At 42.8% G+C, this 24,095-nt stretch overlaps 1 long non-coding RNA gene across 1 annotated transcript in view; it reads left to right on the forward strand.

The window, feature by feature from the left end:
• Positions 1-2,136: 2,136 nt before the first annotated feature.
• Positions 2,137-24,095, forward strand: part of LOC142829573 (uncharacterized) — a 50,023-nt gene continuing 28,064 nt past the window's right edge. Inside the window, exons 1-3 of the long non-coding RNA XR_012904101.1 lie at positions 2,137-2,198; positions 11,304-11,484; positions 16,415-16,485. This is a non-coding gene — a long non-coding RNA (uncharacterized LOC142829573). The remainder of the gene's footprint in view (positions 2,199-11,303; positions 11,485-16,414; positions 16,486-24,095) is intronic.

Raw genomic sequence — 24,095 nt, forward strand, 5'->3', positions numbered from 1 at the left:
ACAAGGAAGAAAAAAGTATTGAAATCAGTGGGGAGCAAGTGGAGAGGTTTAATGATGGCTGTGAAGAGTCTATACTTCTCCATGTGCATGAGAAGGCTTAAACTACAGCCAGTCAAAAATGGAATTACCATTTCGTGAAAAACTGCAAAGTTTCAAAATCTGGCTCCAGTGCAAAACAACCAGCCAGAGAGTTCCTTGTCCCAGAGATGTCTCACTCTTGCTTCTTGGAGCTATTCCAATTTATACACAAATTAAATATTAATTGCGCCAGAGCGTAAGACAGTAGTCTGCTGGTTAGAACACATTGAGCCAGAGACACCCCAGAATAGTCAGTAGCCCGGCGGTGAAGACACAGGCTTCTGATGCTGAAGATTAATATTCAAATCCTGCTCCAAATCTGGCAGGACAGAGCCTTGACATTAGATATCCCACATTCTTTGTGAGAATTTCCTAACCACAGTAATACGGATTATTCTGGGATGGGAGTCTTTTCCTTCTCCTGCATCCTGCAACTGAGATTGTCAACAAAAGGTGGGTGGCAACAGATACAATTCTGGCAAAAAAGTTTTGGTTTTGATTAATTCATACTTTTCAAATAGAAAACCATTTAGTCAAAAATTCCTGACTAGCTCTAGCAGGCATTGATTTTCTGCATCTGCTGGAGAAGGTAAACTTGGGAGTTTGTAGGGAGTTGCAATTCACAACCATGGTGAAAGAAAAGTGATGCATGAGGCTCTCCGAGGTGGTGGTGGCTTATAGATGCAATTCTGCAGAGGTGACGATAGGCATATCTATGGACAAGAGAAATGTGGGGAAAGACTTAAAATATGCAAGTTGGTCCATTTCAGTGTTGGATATTTTAACAATATCTGTCTTTTAAAATGGCAGAGATTTGAATTGAATTGTGCCTTTTGTTGAGTTTGTGTGACCATCAATAGGAACACATAAGCAATTCATGTTTGTACAAAAATGTGTATTTAAATGCCAGATAAATTCAGCATAATATTTATAAACCCAATTGTTACTGGAACCCTTATAAAGTTTCTAAATTGTTAACTGCTTGAGGAAATAATCAATACTGCAGACTTACTATGCAAGTCTAGAAAGAACATGGTTCACTTACCCAACAAACATAAAAGTCTCTTTCTGGCTGTGGAATACACCCAAAGCAAAGAAACAGATTTACATTTATTGCAATTTAGGAGGTAGAATCCCCTTTAGTTCCAACTGAGTGGTATCACTGACTCATCACAAATAGGTTAGAGAAGGGGATTTCCTATTTAAGTACAACAAAGATGAACAATAAAAGTAAAGCATTTATAGCTAATAAAAAGGGCTAGAAAAGATCCTTAACATTCTTTGTGGAGACATGTTTACAGAAAATAGGTGGCAACTTCTACTTCAAATAGATGTGAATGCTTGCTATTTAAAAACCAAAATAAAAACATCCCTCAAAGCTGGCCATCATTGTAATGCCTAACTAAACCAAGTTACGGCTGCCTTTGCCAGGAGAGAGCCATGGGCAGGGGTTTTTGGCAGTCTTTGTAACACCCTCGTTCTGGCACAGAAGAAACTCTAAATTAATCAGGCAGATATGTCACAAAAGACGTTGTGACATGAAATTGGCTTTCATTTCAGTAGTTGCATAAGATGGTAGAGAAAGCCATACAAAAGAAACTTGCCATTACCAAATATTTGGGCTCAACTCCATGAGTCAGTGGTACCATCCACTAATTTCAGTAATCATGAAGGTCATTTTTGTAATTACTGTTTCTAGTAAAGATGCACTCCCACGTACAGCAGAGGTGGGAGGGAGGTTACGAGCTACGTGGGAGGCTTCAGCTGTAGGCTGTGTCAATATGGGATTCCTTATGGTTTAAGAATGAGCTGCTGTAAGTATCTGAGTAATTAAAGAACTACTTTTCACTTCCAACTCACAGCTGGGTGATGTTTCCAAAGAGTATTGGGTCAGGACATTGCAGAACAACAACTGTAAAAAGTTATTTTGTATTATTGATAGGGAGCACTCTAGTGGTCAGAGCACGGAATTCGGAGTATGAAGGTCAGTTCTTTGTTCCATCACATTGGGTAAGTATTGTGATCTTTCTGTGCTTCAGTCAAAAGTGGATGAGACCACACAAGGTTACTGCGTTCATTTCTATTTGCAAAGTCCTTTAAGAGCCTCCAATGAAACAAAGGTGGAGTACTTGCATTTTTTAGTTTGAGAGTTGTACTGAAACTAGTCAAGAAAATTACTGTGATTTCTAGTCTCAGAGGGGTAGTTGTGATAGTCTGTATCTGCAGAAACAATGAGGAGTCCTGTGGCACTTTAGAGGCTAAGATTTATTAGGGCATAAGCTTTTGTGGGTGAAACCTACTTCATCAGATGGAATGGAGTATACAGAGGCAGGAGTGTATATATAAGGACAACAAAAGAAAGAGGGTTCCTGAGTAAAAGAGGCTAATCAAGTCAGGATGAAAGTGGCTCATACACATCAGTTGATGTAGAAATGTGGATATTAAGAGAGGGGGACTTGCCTCTGTGGTGCAATCTTAAACAGTTAAGATCCTTATTCAATTCTAAGTTGATAGTATTGAATTGTGATTCTGTAGAACTTACTAGGGATCAATAGATTCAGCAAGGTGGAATTCACTTCCCACTCTCTCCTCTGCCTCTTTTCTTTCTCTGTTGCCATATACTTTCCCCATAAATAGCTCATTGTAGAGACATAGAAGGAGATAGGAAGTATCAGTAAGCCAGCCTGCCACTCCTCTTCTATTGGGTTGACAAAATTAAGTCACAGTTTGGATAGTTCACTGTCAAAAGCTAGGGCTGAGGTGTCTGGAGGGGAGCTGCTGACTTTAAATGAGTGGTAATACAAGATATTTCCAAGGTACATTAATTAGTTTGAGCTTCTCTACTTGTTCTGCTGTAGTGGGTATTATTTTGATCCTTTCTCAAGAGAATTGAACTACCCTAGTTATTTGGTAGTATTCTCTAGGGGTAGTTTTGTTTCTAAGAATCTCATCTGGAATGACATGGTACACAAACAATCCCATCTTTAATGCCTCCAAAGTTACATGTGGATGTCAGAGTTGTCAGCTCTGCAATTTAAGTATCTATTCTTTCTTCTAATGTTTGAATTTGGATGAAGTAACAGTATCTATCTACAATCTCATTCTGCCAGGGTTCACAATACTCAAACATGTTTGACTGCAGCCAGTAGTGTTTCACTCACCTCTTATCCTTCCCCCTCCACTAGAATAGTATATTTAAAAAAAATCTTCATTTGCACATTTTTATCCCATCATGGAAAGATCTATATACAGACTTAATTCTTGCTTCCTTGCTGGTGCAAGGTTTTCCATCTGGAAATCCAGCGTTTCTGGTGGCCTGAGTCCCAACATACTGTATGTGTTTGCTTGGCCTCTGGGAGCTGGTTTGCCTGTTAATCCTACTCTCTTCCCTTGCATAGGGCCTCACTAAAACAATTGCTGCCACTATGGTTCATATATCATGTGCTGAGCAATAATTCCAAGTTCCTTAAGCAAAACTGACTCTTTATTAAAAACTATTGAGATGCTGCATCTGCAGCTAGCATTTGAGCAAGGCGCTCACAGACTGACTTCTTGGTACTTCCTCTAATGTCAGGATGGTACAGCCTGAATCTATAATGCAAGCTACACTCTCTCCCAATTGCCTAGCTTCACTAATAGCGCTTCAGAAAAGCATTCTGTGTGCCTCATTGTATCTGACTTACCCAAATGATGGGGTGTTGGGATATTAAGCCAAGCTGGTGGACAAAAATGAGGGGAGGTGATATTCTACCCATTACTCCCTTGGTTTTGGGTCCTTAGACCTTTTGGAGGAAGGAGGATGAATCAGATGGTGAAGCTCACTTTAGTAGCCTCCATGTGGGCACAGCTATAAATTTGTGCTGTAAAGCCACATAGCTTTGGCAAAGATTGTGTTTCTGGAAACACAGCTGCTGCTGGACCATCCCTGAGCACTGGGAGATGTTCATACTGTACTGAACCTCAAGTTGGGGCACTCTGTTACCCTACCTTAGCTAGTTATCACCATGGTCAGGTGGAGGATGGAATGACAGATGGGGCCAGTCACCTCAGAGTACAGGTTGTACCTCCCTTTGTAACTGGTTCCAAACCAGAGAATTTTCCAGACCATGGGAGGTCAATATTGTCTAGCAGCATTACCAACAGTACCACTACTTACTGGGCAGTTAGAGGACATTTAGGGTAAATAAGAGCTAAATAACAGCAAAGAACACTGAGAGCTAGGACTGGTGGCTGTAAGCAACCTTTACAGGACCACAGGAAATTTGGCCACACCCATGAAAGGTGGCCATCCAGATAACTGAAATCATTCTGGACAACAGATGTTTCTGGATTAGAGAATTCTGGACAAGAGAGGTTCAACCTGTACCTTACACCTTTGAGGACTGTTGTATTAGTTTCTCTTACGGTAAGAATAAAGAAGATCCTTGCTCCCAGGAGAAGTAGGGTATATCTGCCATGATGGAGGCTACTAAAGTGAGCTTCATCATCTGGTTCATCTTCTTTCCTCCAAAAGATCTAAGGACCCAAAACAATGGAGTAATGGGTAGAATATCACCTCCCCTCATTTTTGTCTACCAGTTGGGCTTAATATCCCAACACATCAATTTTGGTTCATAAGTTTTGGGCACATTTTCTGAAGCATGATCTTAACAGTCCTTGAGTTATATCTGCAGGTCTTTTCCTTTAGACTAGTTTTAGTTTGTCTCACTTTCATATCTTTTTGCATACAAACCTTTGAGTTTATAAGCAATTGTAACATCTTTTGAGTTTTTACCTACTTTTTACAGTTGAACTTACAGTAAGTTTGTCAGCCCACACATCACAACAGGACACAGAAAGGAGACAGATCCTGAGTTCTTGAATTCTTTTGAACACAGGGATTTCAATAGTCCCCCAGCTTTTGTAGGGTCTGTTCAGGGCCATATTAGGTCAGGTAGGAAGAAGTAGATTTTTGCTGGCTTTTTCCTTGCCTACTCTTTCCACCTCCACAGTGTACTTAATTAGGATCATGGCCAATCTAGCTCTAAATAGTTAGTGTAGTATCACCAAAAGAGTAGTGGGGAGAGGGGAGAAGGAGCAAAGAAAAGTGACTTGAATTGAATCTGCCTGTGGCTGACAATACTTACATAGCTGTGAGTAGCAATGTGCTTTAAATAATGTATGGTATGGCTTACATTCAATACCTCAAGAATGGCATAAGGCAATGCTTTTTTGTACAGTATGCATGCGGCATAGTCACTTACAATGTATTTGCATACCCATATGGGACTGGCACTTATTTTCAGAGTGTTTATTTGTTGAAAGTACTAGACTGACAGGCTTGGAAATAACAGTGCTTCATTTATCCACAGCACAGACAACAAGACTGTGTCTAGACTAGCAAGATTTTGCGCAAATACTTTTAACGTAAAAGTTTTTCCGTTAAAAGTATTTGCGCAAGGGAGCGGCTATACTGACAGGGATGCTTTTGCGCAAAAGACGTCTTTTGCGCAAAGCATCCGTGCTAGTGTAGACGCTCTCTTGCACAAGAAAGCTCCGATGGCCATTTTAGCCATCGGGCTTTCTTGCGCAAGAAATTAACTTAGCTGTCTACACTGGCCCTCTTGCGCAAGAATACTTGAGCAAGAGGGCTTATCCCTGAGCGGGAGCATTGGAGTATTTGCGCAAGAACCACTGATTTTGTACAGTACAAAGTCAGTGTTCTTGTGCAAATACTCACGACCAGTGTAGACAGGTGGCAAGATTTTGCACAAAGGCGCCTGCTTTTGCGCAAAATCTTGCCAGTCTAGACGCAGCCCTCAACAGTATAAACTTTCATAATAGTCAGTCAACTATTACTTGACCAGCCATCCTCTATTGAGGAAAGTGTAGTTCCCACTCAATCTTAGGCTCTTCTGGTACAATGACAAGTGCTGAAGCGAGCAGAAATGTTGATACCTCTTCTGTACATATGCGACTATTACACAATAATGTAGTGGATTCAGATATTAAAACAATGCCACTAATTCAGAGATTCAAATTTCAGTACATGGAGAAATCTGGAGGCAAGCAAATAGAAGTGACAGATTGCATACATGCAGTGTTACATAGCAGATAAACTAGATTCAGTATACTAAAGATTCTGTATGAAAATCTGTGATGACTCTTCTGATCTCTATTTCATTTGTCCCAGAGTCCTTGCTCAGAGCTAGAACTGGTCATTTTTTCAAAATCACAAAACTGACTGAAAATTGTCTTTTCATTATTTGAAGTTTTATCTTACCCCAAATGAAAAATTGGGGGGAAAAAAGTCATTTTGGCTTCCTTAATTCTCTTCCCTCCAATAGCAAAAGAAGAGCTATTTAAAACACCCAAGTGACAGTTGGATAGCTAATTCCATTGTACCAGAGAAGCAACAGCCAGATGTGCCTCTGGAAGTCTCCCCAAAAAAGGGAAGAGGAAAGTGTGGGAAGAAAATCTCCAGCTCAGGGGAGGGGTATGCACTTAAGGGGTAAGGAGGAGTGTGAGGTAAAAAGTTTGGGCATCATAGCATTAGCGTTCTTCACAAAAATATTAGGAAAAGAAGTCACTAAGAAAAGTTTATTTTGAAGAAAGTATTAGCTTTATTACCTAAGTTAATATGGGTCAAATTCATCTATGCCAGGAATGAATTAGGTCAATATGTTAGTTGTGGGATCAACAGTGGTCCAGATGCTCTGCCATGTAAACCAGACTAACTCTGCTGCAGTCAGCAAAGCAAGGTTCAGTTGAACCGGTGAAGAATCTGGCCCATGAGTTTTAGCTGGAGATAATGTGGCATTAAGCGAATTTTCATTTTCATGACCAAAGCACAAAGCAATTTGGTTAATATGTGAGTGGAGAAAAATAGTTCTCATATTTGGTCTTCATGCCCAATAAAACCACTCTCTCATATTTATTCATTTAGTAAATTGCCTGACTCGGTGTTTTTGCATTCAAAGTGATTCATACTAAAATATTTTCCTGTTTTATGAGACCATACATGTGTGACACACGTGTGTCACTATATGCCATTAATAGGCCTGAATTTTGGCCAAACTTAGTTTTAGGTCAGAATTCATTTTCTACAGCTTGTACCCATAACTTTGATACAAAAAAGTAGGTATATCACTTGAGTAACCTTTCTGTAGCATTGACAGGCAGAAAATATAATTTAGGAAGTTTGAAAAACAGTTTTGATACAGATTAAGCTATCTTAAGCCACACGGGTATGCCTTTAAAAAGAAATGGGTCAAAAAGTTGTTTTAACGCTGATGGATGAAAGCGAGTTCTCACTGATCATTTTTTAGTTTTTCCTCTCCACTCACCTCATTTCACTTCCCCCTTCCCCCCCCACACTTTCTTTTTAAGCCACCAGTCACTTTGAAATTTTTTTTTTAAATGTCTGAAAAAAGTGGGGGTAGAAAAGGAAGCTTAAAAAAAGTCAAAATACCCCTAATTTAATTATACATTGTATTAAAAAGTATATATATCACAAGTGTTACCTTACCCACCAAATCTCTCATTTTATATCTTTTATGGGAGCAACTTTTGTGGGTAAGAGACAAAGTGTCAAGCTATGTGGAGTTATTCTTCATATCTCCTGGGACCAACAGGTCTACTATAACACTGGAAGCAATATAAAATGAAGTTTTTCCCTTCAAAATTTTCTATTTAAGAACATTTTTAGGTGCGGGGGGGGGAAGGGACTGAAAAAAGAATAGACCAGTTCTATACATGTAACACTGAGCAGGAGAGAATCTCTTCATTGCCCCTTCAATATTCTCAGTGATGAGCTGTCAGCATGTATATAAATAATGCTCTTACTAAAGAGCAACTTCAGTTTTAGAAGTGTGGGGTCCGACCATTGCTGCCTATGCAGTGTAGAAAAGCAGCTAAGACCTCCAATCTGCTGCTCACCACTGCTATAACCCAGCCACCTCCTGTCCGCTGGCTACAGTGTGGGCAGGAAAGGGTTAAGCCCTAAGGATGCACTGAGGCCCAGGGAACCTGACTGCAGAAGCTTCAGCAAACCCATCCAGAGAGGTGGCTCAGCAGGGGAGGGGGCACATGGGACAGAGCATCTTTGCACTCCCTGGGGGCAAGACTCAGGATGGGGGGTAGAATGTGAAGAGGGTGCTAAGCACCCCCTGGCTGGGGAGCTGCAGGATCGTGATGCAAACAGGTTGAAATAGCTTCCTTCCCACCACTCCAGAGCTTAGCTGGGGGGATGGTGGGGGGGAAGCTTTTCCATGCTAGGACTTGGCTCCTCCTGGCACCCTGGGCCAAAAGGGTCTTGAGCTTTCCCTGGGTGCCAGCCCAGCCAGACACAGTGGGGAAAAGAAGGATGCTATTGGTGAGCTGAATGATGTGACCAGGAGCTGGATCTCCACACCACGCCGGAAAAGAGATGCTGACACAGCAGGGTTGGGGTGCAGGGGGGGGTGGGGGGAGTAAACACAACAGGAAGGTGACAGTGAAAGGGGGAAGCAAGTAAAGGGCTGATGGGAAGGCAGCAGAGAGACACATAACCAGTCACCACCTGCCTGCACCAGGCACCACAGCAAGTAGCCACTGCTGGCTGGAAATGGGGCAGGAGAGGGAGAAAGCTTGCTGGCCAAGAACTAGTATGCAGCTGGGACTGCACTGACAGTCCAGCAGGGGGAGCAGCTGTCCCCCTTGTGCTGCAACATTACCAGACAATCAGCCTTGCACTCATCCCCATAGTCAGCTACAGGACCCCCTGCTGGCAGTTACCATTGGTGAATGGGCAGCTAGCAAAATGATGATCCAACCAGCATTAGGACCCACCAATACTGATGGGAGGGGAGAAACAAAACACAGGACAAATGGCCTTTTTTGTTTTTAAAGTCAGAACATCTGCAAGAAGGCTTAAATATGGGAATGTCCCTTTAAAAACATCTGGTCATCACATATATATCATGTGTTGGTCAAAAATGCAGATATCGGTAAGAAATTACACTCAAATATCTTGGGATGGAATACTGTTCAGTATTACAGGAGCATAATGTGCATGGCCTTTTACTGCAATAGGAAATGTAAGGTTTTTGATTAAGAGAATGTAGCATTGGGCACAGATCACAGCTGAAGGACTCTCTGCATGTTGCGTCCTTCAAAGTATTTGAATGCTTCAATATCTTTGATATAGGTGAGAGGATTATTCTAAGAGGGGTGGTTGAGATTCTGTGGCCTGCACTGTGCAGGGGGTCAGACTAGATGATCATAATGGTCCCTTCTGACCTTAAAGTCTATGAATCTATGAATGTATTGAGCTCATTTGATATTATTTTGCATTTGTTAATTGGATCGGAATCCTGAATTTGTCACTTTAGAAGACACATTCTACAAGTTATGCAGAAAGAACCTAAAAGTGTAAATAAAATCTGAAAGCCTTTTCCCACTTAGGTCACTATGAAGAAGTTCTAGGCCATCTTTCAATTCTGTTTTGTATTCACTGGATGCTAAAAATCGCCTCAAACTCAACATATTTAATTCTTCCCTTCTAATAACTCAAACTATTGGTTCTGAACGCGAGAACTTGTCAGTCTAAACTTCAGAATATTTGACAATATACTAAGGTATATTTTAACTTTTCCTCTGTGAAATAAACTTGAGTGATTTAGAAGACAGAGCTGGTGAAAATATGCTGCTGCTCAAATAAACTGCTGAGTACATTTCTTCTGATTTATTTTTATTTGTGACAATACCATTCCTCTTTAAAAAATTCAGATAGTTCACATGAGGTCACCGGAGACACATGAAGAATTTCTTAAACAGCCTCTGCTGCCTTTGTTTCACCTTTCAGAACAAATGCTTCCTAGACAGATTTTTAGTGAGAACAACAGCAGTTTACAGTCCAGGTGCAATTCTGAACTTACCTTTGAGTATACAATTTTTCCTCACAAATCTATTTAGTTAAGAACTCAGGTAAGAATTGTAGGTTAAGTCAAATACATCAGAGCACACTACACAAAAATGTTAGTACATGATAGCAGAGTACACACAGTCCAGTGAGAGATGTAAGTTATATGCTGTAGATTTACATGCAGGCTTGCCATTCACTAACTCTCCATGTAGGCAATTCCCATGAGTGGGAACCAAAAAAGCCAATATGCTGAGCAGGGAGTGAACATTTCCTATTGCCTACTTCAGGTAGGGTGAGGGCTAAGGTCTTACCACCCCTCCCTGGGAATTAGGTTCTTACCTTTGCATGGGATACACAGCCTGGAGCCTTGTCCTGGAGTTACATGCTTAAACCAGGTCAGCTGTAGTACTGCAACGGAGATACTAATATCCAGTAGGCCAATGGTTAGAACACTCACCAGGATTATGGGAGGCCTGGGTTCAAATTCTCACTCCAAGCACTTCTATATGACTTGGAGAAGGGCTGGGGCCTGCATCCGATTATGCTTTAGAGTCTCTCACTCTCACTGGACCCAACGGCCTTTTAAGTGGAACAGCTTCAGTGAGAGTATCTGAGAACACGCCCCCCCCCCAACAGAATATCCCAGATTCCGGTGTCAGAGTACACACTGGAGAGGTGGGAGTTCTGGGTTCAAACCTTTGGTCTCTATCAGGCAGTGGTGATTTAAACTTGATTTCCCATATCCTTTGCAAGTACTCTAATTGTTTTCTCCCTGAAGGCACAGCGCCTCCCCAAATCTCAGCCACTCAGGGCTTCTTCCTGGGAATCTTCTTCTCCACTCTGGATCTTTATTCCGAGTCTACCTCGGGGCCATTGGCCTGAGGTTTGGCTTTTTCCTGGACTTGGTCCAGGAGCCACTCCTGCCTCTCCTGCCTTCAGGGCTCATTACAGGAGACAACCTCCCAAGTGAACTCTCACAGTCCTTTGGGATACCACCCAACACTGCCCCAGTTGATAACTGAACCAAGCTAACTGACCCCTAGGAAATCATCTAAGGTAACTAATCAAAACAAACAAGGCTGAGCCCAACTAGAACTTTGTTTGCTCCAAGTTGGAGTTTATGCAAATGATGCATTCTAAAACAGACTAATGGACCAAGGCAGTCACATAAAAATGCCTGACTGTCTTAACTTTAGTTCTTTCCCCCTACTTTCCCCCAATTCCCAGTCCCATTGAGAATGCGCTTGCACAAGCATTCACAGAGAATTCTGCTGTTGACTAAGTATTTCATTTTCAAGAGCCTTTACATTACAAGTTAGTTGCATGTATTTTTCTGAACTAGAGAGTGTGGAAGATCTTTCTTGTGGTGAACCAGCAGCACAGCAAAAGATCAGCTACACAATGGGGCCATCTATGGTGTGAGGTGTGCAACAACATATAATTCAAGCAGGACGAGAGTTGTGCTTGCATTTTGCAACACTGCCTCTTCAAAGAGAAAGTGTGCAGCAAGGCACAGATTCTGTGTGAGTATTTTAGTCACTAAAATATATTATACTCTCTTATTGTATGTTCTGAAATTGCAAGTTCATTGAAAGCCTTAAACTACGCCCAAATCAGCTAATGGCCAAAACTTGGCTTCTAGCAGCAATACCCATGGTAACCCAGAACTAGAGAAGACCGACAGAGAGCATAATAGAGCTGTTATAATCTTATCAAACTTTTGCAAACCATAGTACTATGTACACTTCTATAGATTCATAAAGCAGTCTCCGGATCTTATATATGTGCTACTGGAATCCTCAAAGACAAAGACATTTTAGCCCAGATTTTCAAAGCTATTTAAGCACTTAACTCATTGATTTCAGGTAAATACCTTTAAGGACCTGAGTCTGTGTGTTTGAAGTGACAGCAAACAGGATATGAAGTGATACTAGTGACTCCCACTGAGGCACCAGGCAAACCTTCTGTTACAGGGAGTCCCCGAGTTACACGGATCTGACTTATGTCGGATCCGCAGTTACGAACGGGGTTTTTCTCGCCCCGGAGGACGGGAGCGGCGGGACGCCCAGATGTGCCGCGGTCCCACCACCCGCGTCCTCCGGGGCAAGAAAAGCTGCGCCACGTCTCCCCAGCAGACCAGGGAGACACTGAGCAAAGCCGCCGCGGAGCACGTGGGCAGCGGGACAGCCCAGATGGGGAGCAAAGCCTCGGAGGACGCCGGCAGCGGGACCACGGAGCGTCTTGGTCCGCCGCCTGCGTCTCCCTGGTCTGCTGGGGGGGCGGGGGGGCGCATCTAGTGCGCCCCCTCCCCAGCAGACTAGGCTTTTCTCCAGACGCCTGTGGTAGAGCAGCTGGGGCACTGCCGGTTGGTCCCGCAGCGCCGCTCTGGGCGCTACTGGACCAACCCGGCAGCACCCCAGCTGCTCTGCCCCAGGCGTCCTGATTCAGCCGCTGCTGGACCAACCCAGCAGCATCCCAGGTGCTCTGCCCCAGGCATCCCAAAGTCAGCCGATGCTGAAACTGTTGTGGAGCGGCTGACTACAGGAAGTCCGAGGCAGAGTTGCTCTGCCCCGGGCTTCCTGGAATCAGTCGCTGATCAGTTTCAGCAGCAGCTGACTTGGGGACACCTGGGGGTTCTTAAGTTGAATCTCTATGTAAGTCGGAACTGGCGTCCAGATTCAGCCTGTTGAAACTGATCAGCGGCTGATTCCAGGAAGCCCGGGGCAGAGCAACTCTGCCTCAGGCTTCCTGTAGTCAGCCGCTGGTCAGTTTCAGCAGCAGCTGAATCTGGATGCCAGTTCCGACTTACATTAAGATTCAACTTAAGAACAAACCTACAGTCCCTATCTTGTACGTAACCCGGGGACTGCCTGTACCTCATGTGTGTTATAAAAATTGAAGGTCAAATTCCGAAGTATTAGGTGGTGCAGACAGTATGTCAGTAAGGTGTAAGGCAGGGCTACTCAACTTTGAAGGCCCCAGGGGCCACAATGATACTCACTGCACGTGCTGAGAGCCACAACTTAAGTGTGGTTGCATATACATACAAATATATATGCAAATATATGCAAATGGGTTTTTTCATACAATGCCTCGGTGCTCGCCACACCTCCTCCCTGGGAGCTAGAATTGCCAACACCCTATACTTGCCTGTTCCAGCCAGCCTGTCTCCCTGCATCTTTCATGCTCACCCCACCTGGGAAATGCCTCTCTGTTGTGGAGCATGTTCCCAGTGGAGGCTAATTTCACAGAATCCCACCTGCGGGCCAGGTGTTGAGCCCCATGTAAACCCAAACTGCACCGGGGGCCACAAACAAATGGGCTGCACATGTTGAGTAGCCCTGGTGTAAGGGAATCTGACGGGGGAAAAATGGAATCTGAGCTTTTAGTTACTCAGTGTGCTCATTTAAGGGCATATGGGGTATGATTACATGGCCATGTAAACTAGTTTACCCAGCATAGTCAATGAAATGGGGATTTAAATAATCCCTGCTTCATTAAAATAAAAATGGCCACCATGCTGTGCGGACAATTAGCTGATCCCGCACAGCAAGGCAGTTTAGACGTGGCGTGATCGACAAGGGAAGCCTTTGTCGACTGCTCCGGTAAACCTCATTTCATGGAGCTTGTCAACCACGCCCGTCGATGGAGACATGTAATCTAGACATACCCATATGGGAGAGCTACACTGGTTCACCCCAGCAATGTCAAATACCCAGCAACATCCAGTCATCTTGATATATTTGTATGGCCCACATGACATTCAAGATTTCCTTCTAAAAATGAGTAGGAGTCTCTCTCTGATTGCAAAGTTAACCTTCCAAATAAGAACCAAGGTAACTGATGCTATGAGGTCTCTAGACTGCCTGAAATAATGAATCAGAGCTGTGAAGCTCCCCTTTCCCAGTTAATCTGGTTGAAGTGTTATCTCTACTGCCAATGATGACATTTCAGCATCAGCATTTCATGGCTGATCACTTTGGCCCATATGAAAGGGAAGACACCAGAGAGGGTATGTCTACACTACCCCGCTAGTTCGAACTAGCGGGGTAATGTATGCATACCGCACTTGCTAATGAAGCCCGGGATTTGAATTTCCCGGGCTTCATTAGCATAAGCGGGGAGCTGCCATTTTTAAATCCCCGCTGCTTCGAACCCCGTGCAGCGCGGCTACACGGGGCTCGAACTAGGTAGTTCGGACTAGGGTGCCTATTCCGAACTACCGGTACACCTCATTTCACGAGGAGTAACGGTAGTTCGGAATAGGCACCTAGTCCGAACTACCTAGTTCGAGCCCCGTGTAGCCGCGCTGCACGGGGTTCGAAGCAGCGGGGATTTAAAAATGGCGGCTCCCCGCTTATGCTAATGAAGCCCGGGAAATTCAAATCCCGGGCTTCATTAGCAAGTGCGGAATGCATACATTACCCCGCTAGTTCGAACTAGTGGGGTAGTGTAGACATACCCAGAGAGATTCAGATGGGCAATGGCGAGGGGATTACCAAGAAAAGTGAAGCTGAGAGGAGGAAGATGTGAAAGGAAAAGAGAATGAGGAAAGAAACAGATATGATCATAAATAAGTTCCCCACACCTTTAAGTTCAATTGATAATAAGGTAGAAAATACTGAGAAGTAATAACTGAACTTATAGTATAAAGGCCATATTTTACCCTTATGACATAAATAAGAGAGTACTGAGAATGAAGGGTAGAACACAGTTCAAAATTGATGCCACGTCTTAGGAATGGACCATCATGAAAAACAGAGGTCAGCCTTTTTCACTGAATGAATGTGGTATCCCTGACTTCATCATCCTGTTTGTAGCTTGTCCTGCTACACCCTTCTAGATTTGAAGTTTCAATATGAAAGAGTCCAATTTTAAAAAGCAAAACTTCTGCAGCTCACAAGTTTGTTACATCTGATTTATGGAGTGGAGCTTTCATACCACAACAGAGGTGTCAATCTTTTATTGCCAGATTCAGTAAGACCTGTCCAGAATTTTATTCATACCCATGTATTTCACTGCAGCATGACTACAGTCCTTCCAAGCTGAAGATGAGTCCTTCCAAACTCAGACTCTGGCTTCTATTTCTCAGGAAGCTTAGCCTGCTACAGAAATCCTCCCTCCTCCACCTTTCTTTAAAGCCAAATCTGCTCCACAGCAAAAATTTGCAGAGTTGCAATTTTATGCCTGTTTTTATTGTTTTTAAGTGCTGCTACACTCCTTAAGCTCACTCCCTTTACATACCCTCCCCACACGGCTGCACTAAAAGTGAGCATCTGTCCAGTTGCTGCACACTTTGTAGTTTCACAGATATCTTATGTTCCCATTAAAATCAATGGGAATTTTGGTACTTATTCCAGAGGATTAGGTCCCTGGTGATAGGTTGAGAGCATTGCCACCAAAGGATTCCTGCTGGTACTCAACACCTCTCTCAATAGCCTTTTTGTAACAGTTTTAAAAGTCTGCAGGTCCCTTTCGTGCTCTCCCTGACTGTGCTCTGGATTAATGGTTTCTTATATATTGTGGCACTGCGATGGAGAATTAACTCAGTGATTTTTTTAATAATTGGTAAAGAATGTACCATAAAATCTCTAGTATAATGCACACTTTTTTCTCGTTTTTTTAGCATCAAAGTCGGGGGTGCTCATTATCTATAGGAGGGTTTTTTTAAAGTTTTAAACTCACCCTCGGCAGGCACGAGCTGGGCGTGGGCGAGGGGGTAGGCACGGCTGGGCTGGGCTGGGGGCGGGAGGGCTGGCAGGTGTGAGCTCGGCACGCCGGCAGCTGGGCGGGGGAGGCTCTTCCGGCAGACACGAGTTCAGCACTCATGAGCTGAGCTGGGCAGGGGGACCCCGCAGCAGGCTTGAGCTCAGCTGGGCAGGGAGCTCCCCGCAGCAGGCGTGAGCCCCTTTTTTCTTATGCATACTAAAATCTCGAGTATAATGGGGGTGTGTGTTATAGATAAGAGTTTAGTTTATTCAAGAATTCTGACCTTTAAAAGGCAGATGTGCATTATACATAGGTGCGCATTATACTCGAGATTTTCGGTATCCATTCCTTCTTGCATAAGAAACTTCACTTCTATTAAACCCAAGACTGAAATTTCTATATATTCAAATTGTGGAGAAAAACTCAGAAATAATTCTCAAGTGAGTGTAAGCTAGAAAGGTATTTGGGAATCAAGACCTTGTGATAATTGATCAATTTTTTAAATTGAAGTTTTCATTTTCCAAAAGTCATAGAGCTGCTTCCTTGTGCTGACTTTGGTAATGGATTTCTAAATACAAACAGAGACCAATGTTTGTATGACATTTTAAAAAAACCCAGTCATACCACCAGGGGGAAGAGTTTCTCCTATGTAATTATTTCAATTTATTTATCCAGGGATTGCCTATTCAGCACAGGAGAATATTTAGTTTCACCTTATAGCACTTTTTCTTAAACTGTTTTCAGGAACAACTTCAGAACAGGTCAGATGTTCAGCAGAAGAAAGAGATGGGATTTTGAAGTCAAATAGTGACTTTGTAAGTAACCAAGAATTAAAGAAAAAAAATCAGAAAAGACAATGAATTTCAGACATTGGTTGAAAAATTACAGGGACAAGCGATTTACAAAGAACACTTAAAAACTGTAGTTTACAACTATTGTGGCCTTTTGGGAGGATCTCATTACGAACTGCCTTTTTAGGACCCATGGAATTTAATATGTGGGAAAGCCTGAATCCAAGGAATCAGGTCCTTTCAAGGGTCAGACTGCTCTTTCTGCTGTATTGCACAGCCTCATAACACTATTGAAGAGGGTACGCATGCTAAAATATGATACCAAATTGTGAATGGGAACGTTGGTCCGTCCCATTCACAAATCTCTGAAGTTGCCTCATGTAAAACATAATCTAACTTCCTGCTTCAACCATAATCAACTGAAGCCTGAATCCACAAAAGCTGGAAATACATTGAACATGTTTTGAACTTGTGGGGAGGGAAGGTTTGGGGAGGTCTCAGAACTTGTCCCTATTTTTTCCTTGTTTAGAATATTTGCATATGTACATCTGGGGCTTTCAGGAGTGATTTATAGCCTAGCCAGTGGTTCTCAAGCTTTCTATCCTGCAGTCCACTCCACACAACACGGACCTTTCCGTGGACCACCAGCCAACCACCCATGACAACAAAATGGGTGCAGGAGTGGGCTGAGGATGGGGGGGTCTGAGTGGAAGGGAGGGTGCAGGAGTGGGCTGAGCCAATGGGAGCAGTGGGGAAAGCCTCCAGGTGAGCAGTTTCTTGCTGCCTTCCCCACCTCGTCTCTTCCTTCCCCTGCAAGGCTCCCCCTCGCAGCAGGAAGCCATAACTAGTGGGTGGGTGGGGCTTCCCGCTGCAGAGGAGAAGGGGGGGGAAGTCCTGAGCCCGTAGACCACCTGCAAGACAGCAGCAGACCACTAGTAGTCTGTGGATCACTCTTTGAGAACCACTGACCTAGACAGTCAATCTGATATATAGACTGAGCATCCCTGATGTCAGTGAGGGATAATTTACCAGATTTTATGTAATTGCCTAAGATAGTCAAGAAAAGCTTAGAGGGATTTAATAGGACACCTAATGAAACCTTCACAGCAACTGGGACTACAGATCTGAGATTAGGTAAGATCAGATTGTTTATTGTAAACCATGTGCAAGTTTTCTTAAGGAAACTTTAGGGTTTGTCCCTTCACCCTCTCAGGGCCTTTCTGGTCCCAGCTCTTCAGGTAAGCCACTGCATTCAGTTCCCCTGCTGGGGTGCCTCAAAGTCCAGGCACTTCAACCTTCTTCCTCATTATCCACTGGGGGGTGAAGCTGGACCCACCCTCTACTCTGGTTCCCAGCCCAGGGACTCTGTAGGTAGCAGCTGGATGCAACATTTCTTTAGATAACTGCTCTGCTGCTGTAATTCCCCTGGGCCACGTACCTGTGGCCCCAGCACCTTCCCCATCTTTACCTCACTGCCTGAAGTTAGTGGAGTTCCAGCAGCCAGCACCAAGCACTATCTTCTCTCCTCCAGCTCCAGTAAAGAACAGAACTTACTCTGGCCCAGAAGCAGTCCTTATATTAGCTTGCTGGACCCTGACTGGCTGCTTCCCAAAACTGCCACGCTAGGCAGTTCAGAGGACCTCTCCACTGCCCTTTTCTGGGATGGGTGTGGCAGAACCATAAGGCCTCCAGGAGGGGGCCTCAGGACCTAGTCCATGTCATCCCAGATGCACAATTAAATTCTATAGCATACCTAATCGCATGGATCTGCTCTAAGAACTTTTGGGAGGAAACTATATAGCCTGTGTTATGGTCATGTAGTCTGATCACCGGTAGAAATAGTCCCCGCGGCCTTGGAATTCATTAAACTATAGACATGAAAAGAATCATGAAGGTGATTGAGAGCTCATTTCTACAAAGGCAAAAAGATGTACCCAAAGTTTAGGCAGCTAGAAGAATCACAGTAGAAATACTCCAATTTACAAAGCCTGAATTAGGTGCCCAGGATTTTTAGGGCATGCCTACACTGCAAGGCAAAAGTTGAATTAAGCTACGCAATTTCAGCTACATCAATTGCGTAGCTGAAGTCAAAATAGCTTAATTTGGCTTTTGGCGCAGTCTACACAGCAGGAAGTCGAAGGAAGAACACTCTTCCTTTTACTTCCCTTACTCCTTGGTAAATAAGGGTTACAGGAGTCAGAGGAAGACATTTGCCATCTCAAAATCATTTTGAAATTACAGCTTGCTGTGTAGATGCGCACTTTGTTATGTCAAAATAACGTCAGTTCTTCCAAAATAATGCTGCAGCATAGACATGCCTTTATAGAATGAATGGGGGGATACAGACACCTTAGACCATGATCCACAAGCCCAACAGACTAGGTAGAAAGCTGTCTAAACTCCTCAATGGGAGACACTATCAAAGATGTGCCACCTAATCCCACTTTCAGAGATTGATGCACAGGTCTGTGTGATCGCACCTCTCTGTCAACAATCTATGAACCAGGGGAAGTGTTTGCTGCTCAAGTTGCATGCAGGGCCTGATACAAAACAGCTGAGGGTACAAGTAGACAGAAGACTTCCCTTATAACTTTTCGTGTAGCAGAGGGAGTACTCACCCAGGATGTGAGCTACTGCCAGTAACAGTCTCCCCCTCTTCCTGAGGGGAAAAATGGATTTGAAAAACGATCAGCCACCTCTCAGGAAAGTGTCCTAATCACTGGGCTATGGAATATCCTACTATGGACCACCCTCATTCTCTTCTACTGAAATTATTCAGCTTTTGATTCTGTAGTCCAGTGGTTAAGGCACTCACATGGGAGCCAATTGATCCCTCTTCAAATCCATTCTCTCCCTCCCGTTAAAAGTGGGGAACTTTTAACCAGACACTTGTCCACATTCTGGGTTCCAAATTCCTCCACCTGCCTGCCACTAAATGGATTCAGGCTCTCTCTCACACACACTGTTTAGGCAGCCAAATGCCTATTTTGTCCTGTTTGTGAAATGCTCTGAGGTTTAGGCAAGAGATAGGCATCCAGACACCTATCATGAGGCTGCAGTTCACATGCCCACAGGAAAAAAAAATAGGGTCTGAGTGAGTGTAGATGCCTACAGAGCTAGAGAACAGCAGAGCAGCAGTTTTGTAGATTGCAGTGGTGCCAAAAACGTGACTTAGTGTCTTCACGAATCACAACCCAGGTGACTAACCAAAGCCAATTTGGACTTTTCTAATGTCAATTTGAAATTAAACAATATGTTACTTGATGAAAAAATAGCATAGTTATATAAGGTCGTCATTGTGGAAGGACAATAGAAAGATTTATGCCAATACATATGCAGCCACAGAGATGAATTCTAGAGAAGTATAAAGAACAATGGGTCATGTTGTTGTGACAAAAAATGGATAATGGCTTTCACGGTGTAAACAATTTGAAGTTGGAAATGATGATAATTAAGATTAAAAGCTGAAGATTACATCTCCAAATGCTTAATAAAAAATCTATGAAAAACTCCAGCCGCTTTTAGCAAAACCAAGATAGATGCACTGTGAACACGAAAAATAGATTGGAAGACATTTACAGTGTTTAAAAAGTGTGAAGAAACTGTTCCTAACTAATGAGAGGAGTTTAGAGTGGGTGAATGAGTACTAAGAAAAATCGATACACAGATGATCTGTGTAGCGGAGAGGGTAGGAGAAGGCAAAGAGATCTGGATTTACAAAATAATCTGGGACTCGAGTCAGTGTCAGCTAAGGAGGGATGTGCTTGCAGATGGAGGCAGTGTACAGAGAAATCAAGAATACAAAGCAGCAGCAAGGAAATGTGCTTCCAGTATGTTCAGCATTTCTTTTCTCACCCAATATTCGTTTCTTCTTCTATAAGGGCTTGCCAAAAATATCCCTACCTGAAAACACCCGTGGCCCCAATGTTAAAGTTATACCCTCGCACAGGAAATGTTTGCTTGTTTATAGTTTAGGGGGTTTTCGCAAGGGGAATTTTCACTTGACAAAGAACAGGAAAATTTAGGGCTTTTCATAATGCTTTGGTTTCTAGAGAAGGTGAATTTGTCAAAGAAAATTATGAGCAGAACTTTCCAGCCACCGATGAACTCCCATTGGTCTTTTTCTGAGCCTTAACTGCTTGTTCAAAGTTTGCTTATGCCTACAAAATATCTGTTGAAATGATCCAGATACTCTTATGCTTCATCCGGCCGCTTTTATGGTGCATTCTAGCCAGATTTGTAGAATAAGGCAACAGGGCAAGTTTCATGATATTTCCCCTTGACTGACTGGCCTGGTCCGATATTATGATAGTTGGTAAGTCCAGTGCCTCAGTAACAACTTCATTTGGTTTCTTGACAAGGCTACATTTTAACTGTCCTCTGATCCAGCCAGGAAAATACTTTTCAAAAAAGTCTTCTGACAAATCCCCATATCAGTCACTCTAAGAGGCAGTGACCTCATACATTATTAATTTATTTTATTCCCTCTGATATTGAGCATGCTCTCATTACTGCTGAATCATTATCATTTTACATTTTGGTGGCTGAATTAGAGACTGAGTCCTTATTTCGCTTCTGTTGAACCTGCCCAAGAAGGTTGGATAAGGCCAAGTCACTGACAGGAAGAAGATGACAGTTACCTTTTTAATTGCTGCCGGAGCCACATGCAGCATGGTCCAGGCAGTGCTGAGGTCTGGCTGACTCTAGCCCTGCCCCTTCCGCTTGAGGCCTCACCCCTTCCTGGGGCCCAGAGCAGAGCTTACACCCCCACATTGCCCAGGGCCCAGCAAAGGTTGTCACCAGCCCCGGGGCTGGGCTAAAATAAAGTTTGTTCATTTGCAATGATCTATGACTAACTCAAACAGGATCCTTTTCACACTTCAGAGACTGTGAATGCAGGAGAACTGCTTTTAAAACAGAAAATCTGAAAGCCTCCCTCAAGTCAAATTTGAAAGGGTTTGCGTGGGTCTGTTCACCACAGCTGCATAGAAACAAGTCAATAAGAACAACAGCACCGTTCTGGCAAGACAGCATGTTAACAGTAATCCAACACGCACAGAAAATGTTCTCTATGGAGGCTGTACAAGCAGGCGTTTTCAAAGATAGCATCTATCTTGTCTAAATAATTAAACTGAAGTCTGGCATCAAAAACAGAATTAAAAAGATGGAAAAACTACCAAAAGACTTCAGCAACAAGTGTCATTAAAGCAACCAACATCAGGGACTAGGGGCTCGTGCAATTAAACTTTAAAATTAAAAAGAAAGCAAAACACACCAATTCAACAGTAGCAGCACAGATTCTCAGTTCCTACACATCAATAGCTGTTAAAAAAAACCCCACACACAACTAACTTCACGGAAGTCTCAGAAAGAAATCACTGAGTCCTTAAGCAGTTGCAGTAAAATTCCAGTGCACTAATCAACAGTTTTCTGAATGGCCTGAAGCAAGAATAGAAGGTGATATTTGCAAAAGGTCATGTACAATTTAATAATTCAATTTCCTGCTTTGCACTCACTTTAAATCCTTGCTTTTTAGAAAGGCAGACTAAAAGACTGCTCTACCAAAATGCAGCTGAAACACCAAGGAGAACCTTATTGTCTACTGACAAAGTTCAATAAAAAAAAACCCAACTTCAAAAATGTTAAAGTGAACAAGACCTACATAAGCTCTTATACTAATGAGGCTACAACTAACTTTTCCTTTATTAAGGACTTTCAGATCTACTTGTCCACTTTTGCTTCTTTGCATCCATCTAGCCTCCTAAGTCCTGTCTCTCAACATCTCTTCTTGAGGTCTCATTCAGCTTTCATAACTAGGTTCTTGCTCATACTCCCCTATCTGTCAATGCCAACAGCCTTTTCTGGGACACTCAGACCCATAATATGGAGGCTATCTTTAACTCCTCGCAGTCCCTCACCTTTCTCCAAATATTGACATTTCTTCCTTTGTAATATTTCTAAAACACCTGACCTTTTCTTTCCGGCAACACAAAGACAACCTGAATGACAGCTGTAACAATCTCCTTTCTTGATTGCAATAGCTTCTTCCTCTCTAGCCTTGCTAATCACTCATCAATTTAGCTTCACCTTCCTGATGGGTCACTGGGATCAACATGCAGCTTTACCCTGAGCAAAAAGTAGGCTTTTCATTTTAATGTCCTGTGGGACAATATAGGAAATCTTTTCTGGATGTAAATAATCTGTGAAAGTTATAAAAAAGAATAGAAAGAACTATAAAATCAACCACCTCTCATGACTTTCACTGAGCATCAGTGTATTCTTCCTGCTTACTTTGATGGAACAGACTCTCTAAAAGAATAAAAGGGTATTTCATACAATGTTTTCTTGTTTACATCGTCTATGTGCAGTACACCAGCGGGTCCCTTCACTGCCTTCTAGCTAGCACGACAGCCAATCTTTCTCCATCTCAAAAGTAGAGCCAGTTGCAGTAATGCTATACTTATTAACATTCATGCTTGGTACAACCCCTATCCTGTAACTCATCTTACAGACATATTACAAGATACTATGTCATTTGAAAGGTAATAACAAGCTTATCATTAGTACTAGCATGATGTGAAATGATGGCTGGAGGCCCCCTTTTTCGAAATAAGCGTCTACACAGCGCTTATTTCAATTTAGCTATTTCGAATTTGGAGTTATTCCTCATAGAATGAGATTTACCAAATTTGAAATAAGCGCTCTGCTATTTCGAATGTATTTCGAAATAACGATTTGCCTGTGTAGATGCTATTAAAGTTAATTCAAAATAATGGCGGTTATTTCAAATTAACTTTGATATGTAGACATACCCTCAGTGAGTTGGCTAATCACAAACCAAGCTATCTGTGTCCAAGAGCAATTGAATATTTTTGCACTGATGATCACAGAAAGATCATTTACACTGCAAAATTATATATAGTAACAAGAGACTGTCAACTTAAGATACTAGCTCCCTAGTGAAAAAAAAAAAAAACTTTGAGGATCTAAGGAACTGTTGGAAGACCTGGAGGGAGTGCTGCTCCCTGTTGTCCATTAGATTTCATGACAAATAGATGCTTTTGACGCAGGAGGCAAAAGTAGATGAAAACAGGCTATAATTGTAGACTAAGATTTGTAGCTTGGTCAAATTCTATATTAGTCACTAGAAAGTGTGTTTGGTTTTACTTGTAAGCATACCTGTCTCTTCTGTTCATATCACTTAAATGTATTCTTTATTAATAATTAATTTGTAGCTTACTACAAAACCATCCCAGTGCTGTGTATTAAACTGAAAAGTAAACTCCTCAAGTAATGTAGTAGGTCTGTGTGTATGCTGTCTCTGTGGAGGTAGCCAACTTAAGTTCCGCTAGGACCGAGTGAGAAAGACTGGGCTATGTCTAGACTGGCATGATTTTCTGCAAATGCTTTTAGCAGAAAAGTTTTCCGTTAAAAGCATTTTCGGAACAGAGCATCTAGATTGGCACGGACTAGTGTTTTTGAGGAAAGGGGTCCATGCCAATCTAGATGCGCTTTTCCGGAAAAAAGCCCCGATCGCCATTTTCGCGATCGGGGCTTTTTTGCGGAAAACAAATCCGAGCTGTCTACACTGGCCCTTTTGCGCAAAAGTTTTGCACAAAAGGGACTTTTGCCCA

Source organism: Pelodiscus sinensis, chromosome 5 (assembly GCF_049634645.1).
Source record: "Pelodiscus sinensis isolate JC-2024 chromosome 5, ASM4963464v1, whole genome shotgun sequence".
Classification (NCBI taxonomy): domain Eukaryota; kingdom Metazoa; phylum Chordata; order Testudines; family Trionychidae; genus Pelodiscus; species Pelodiscus sinensis.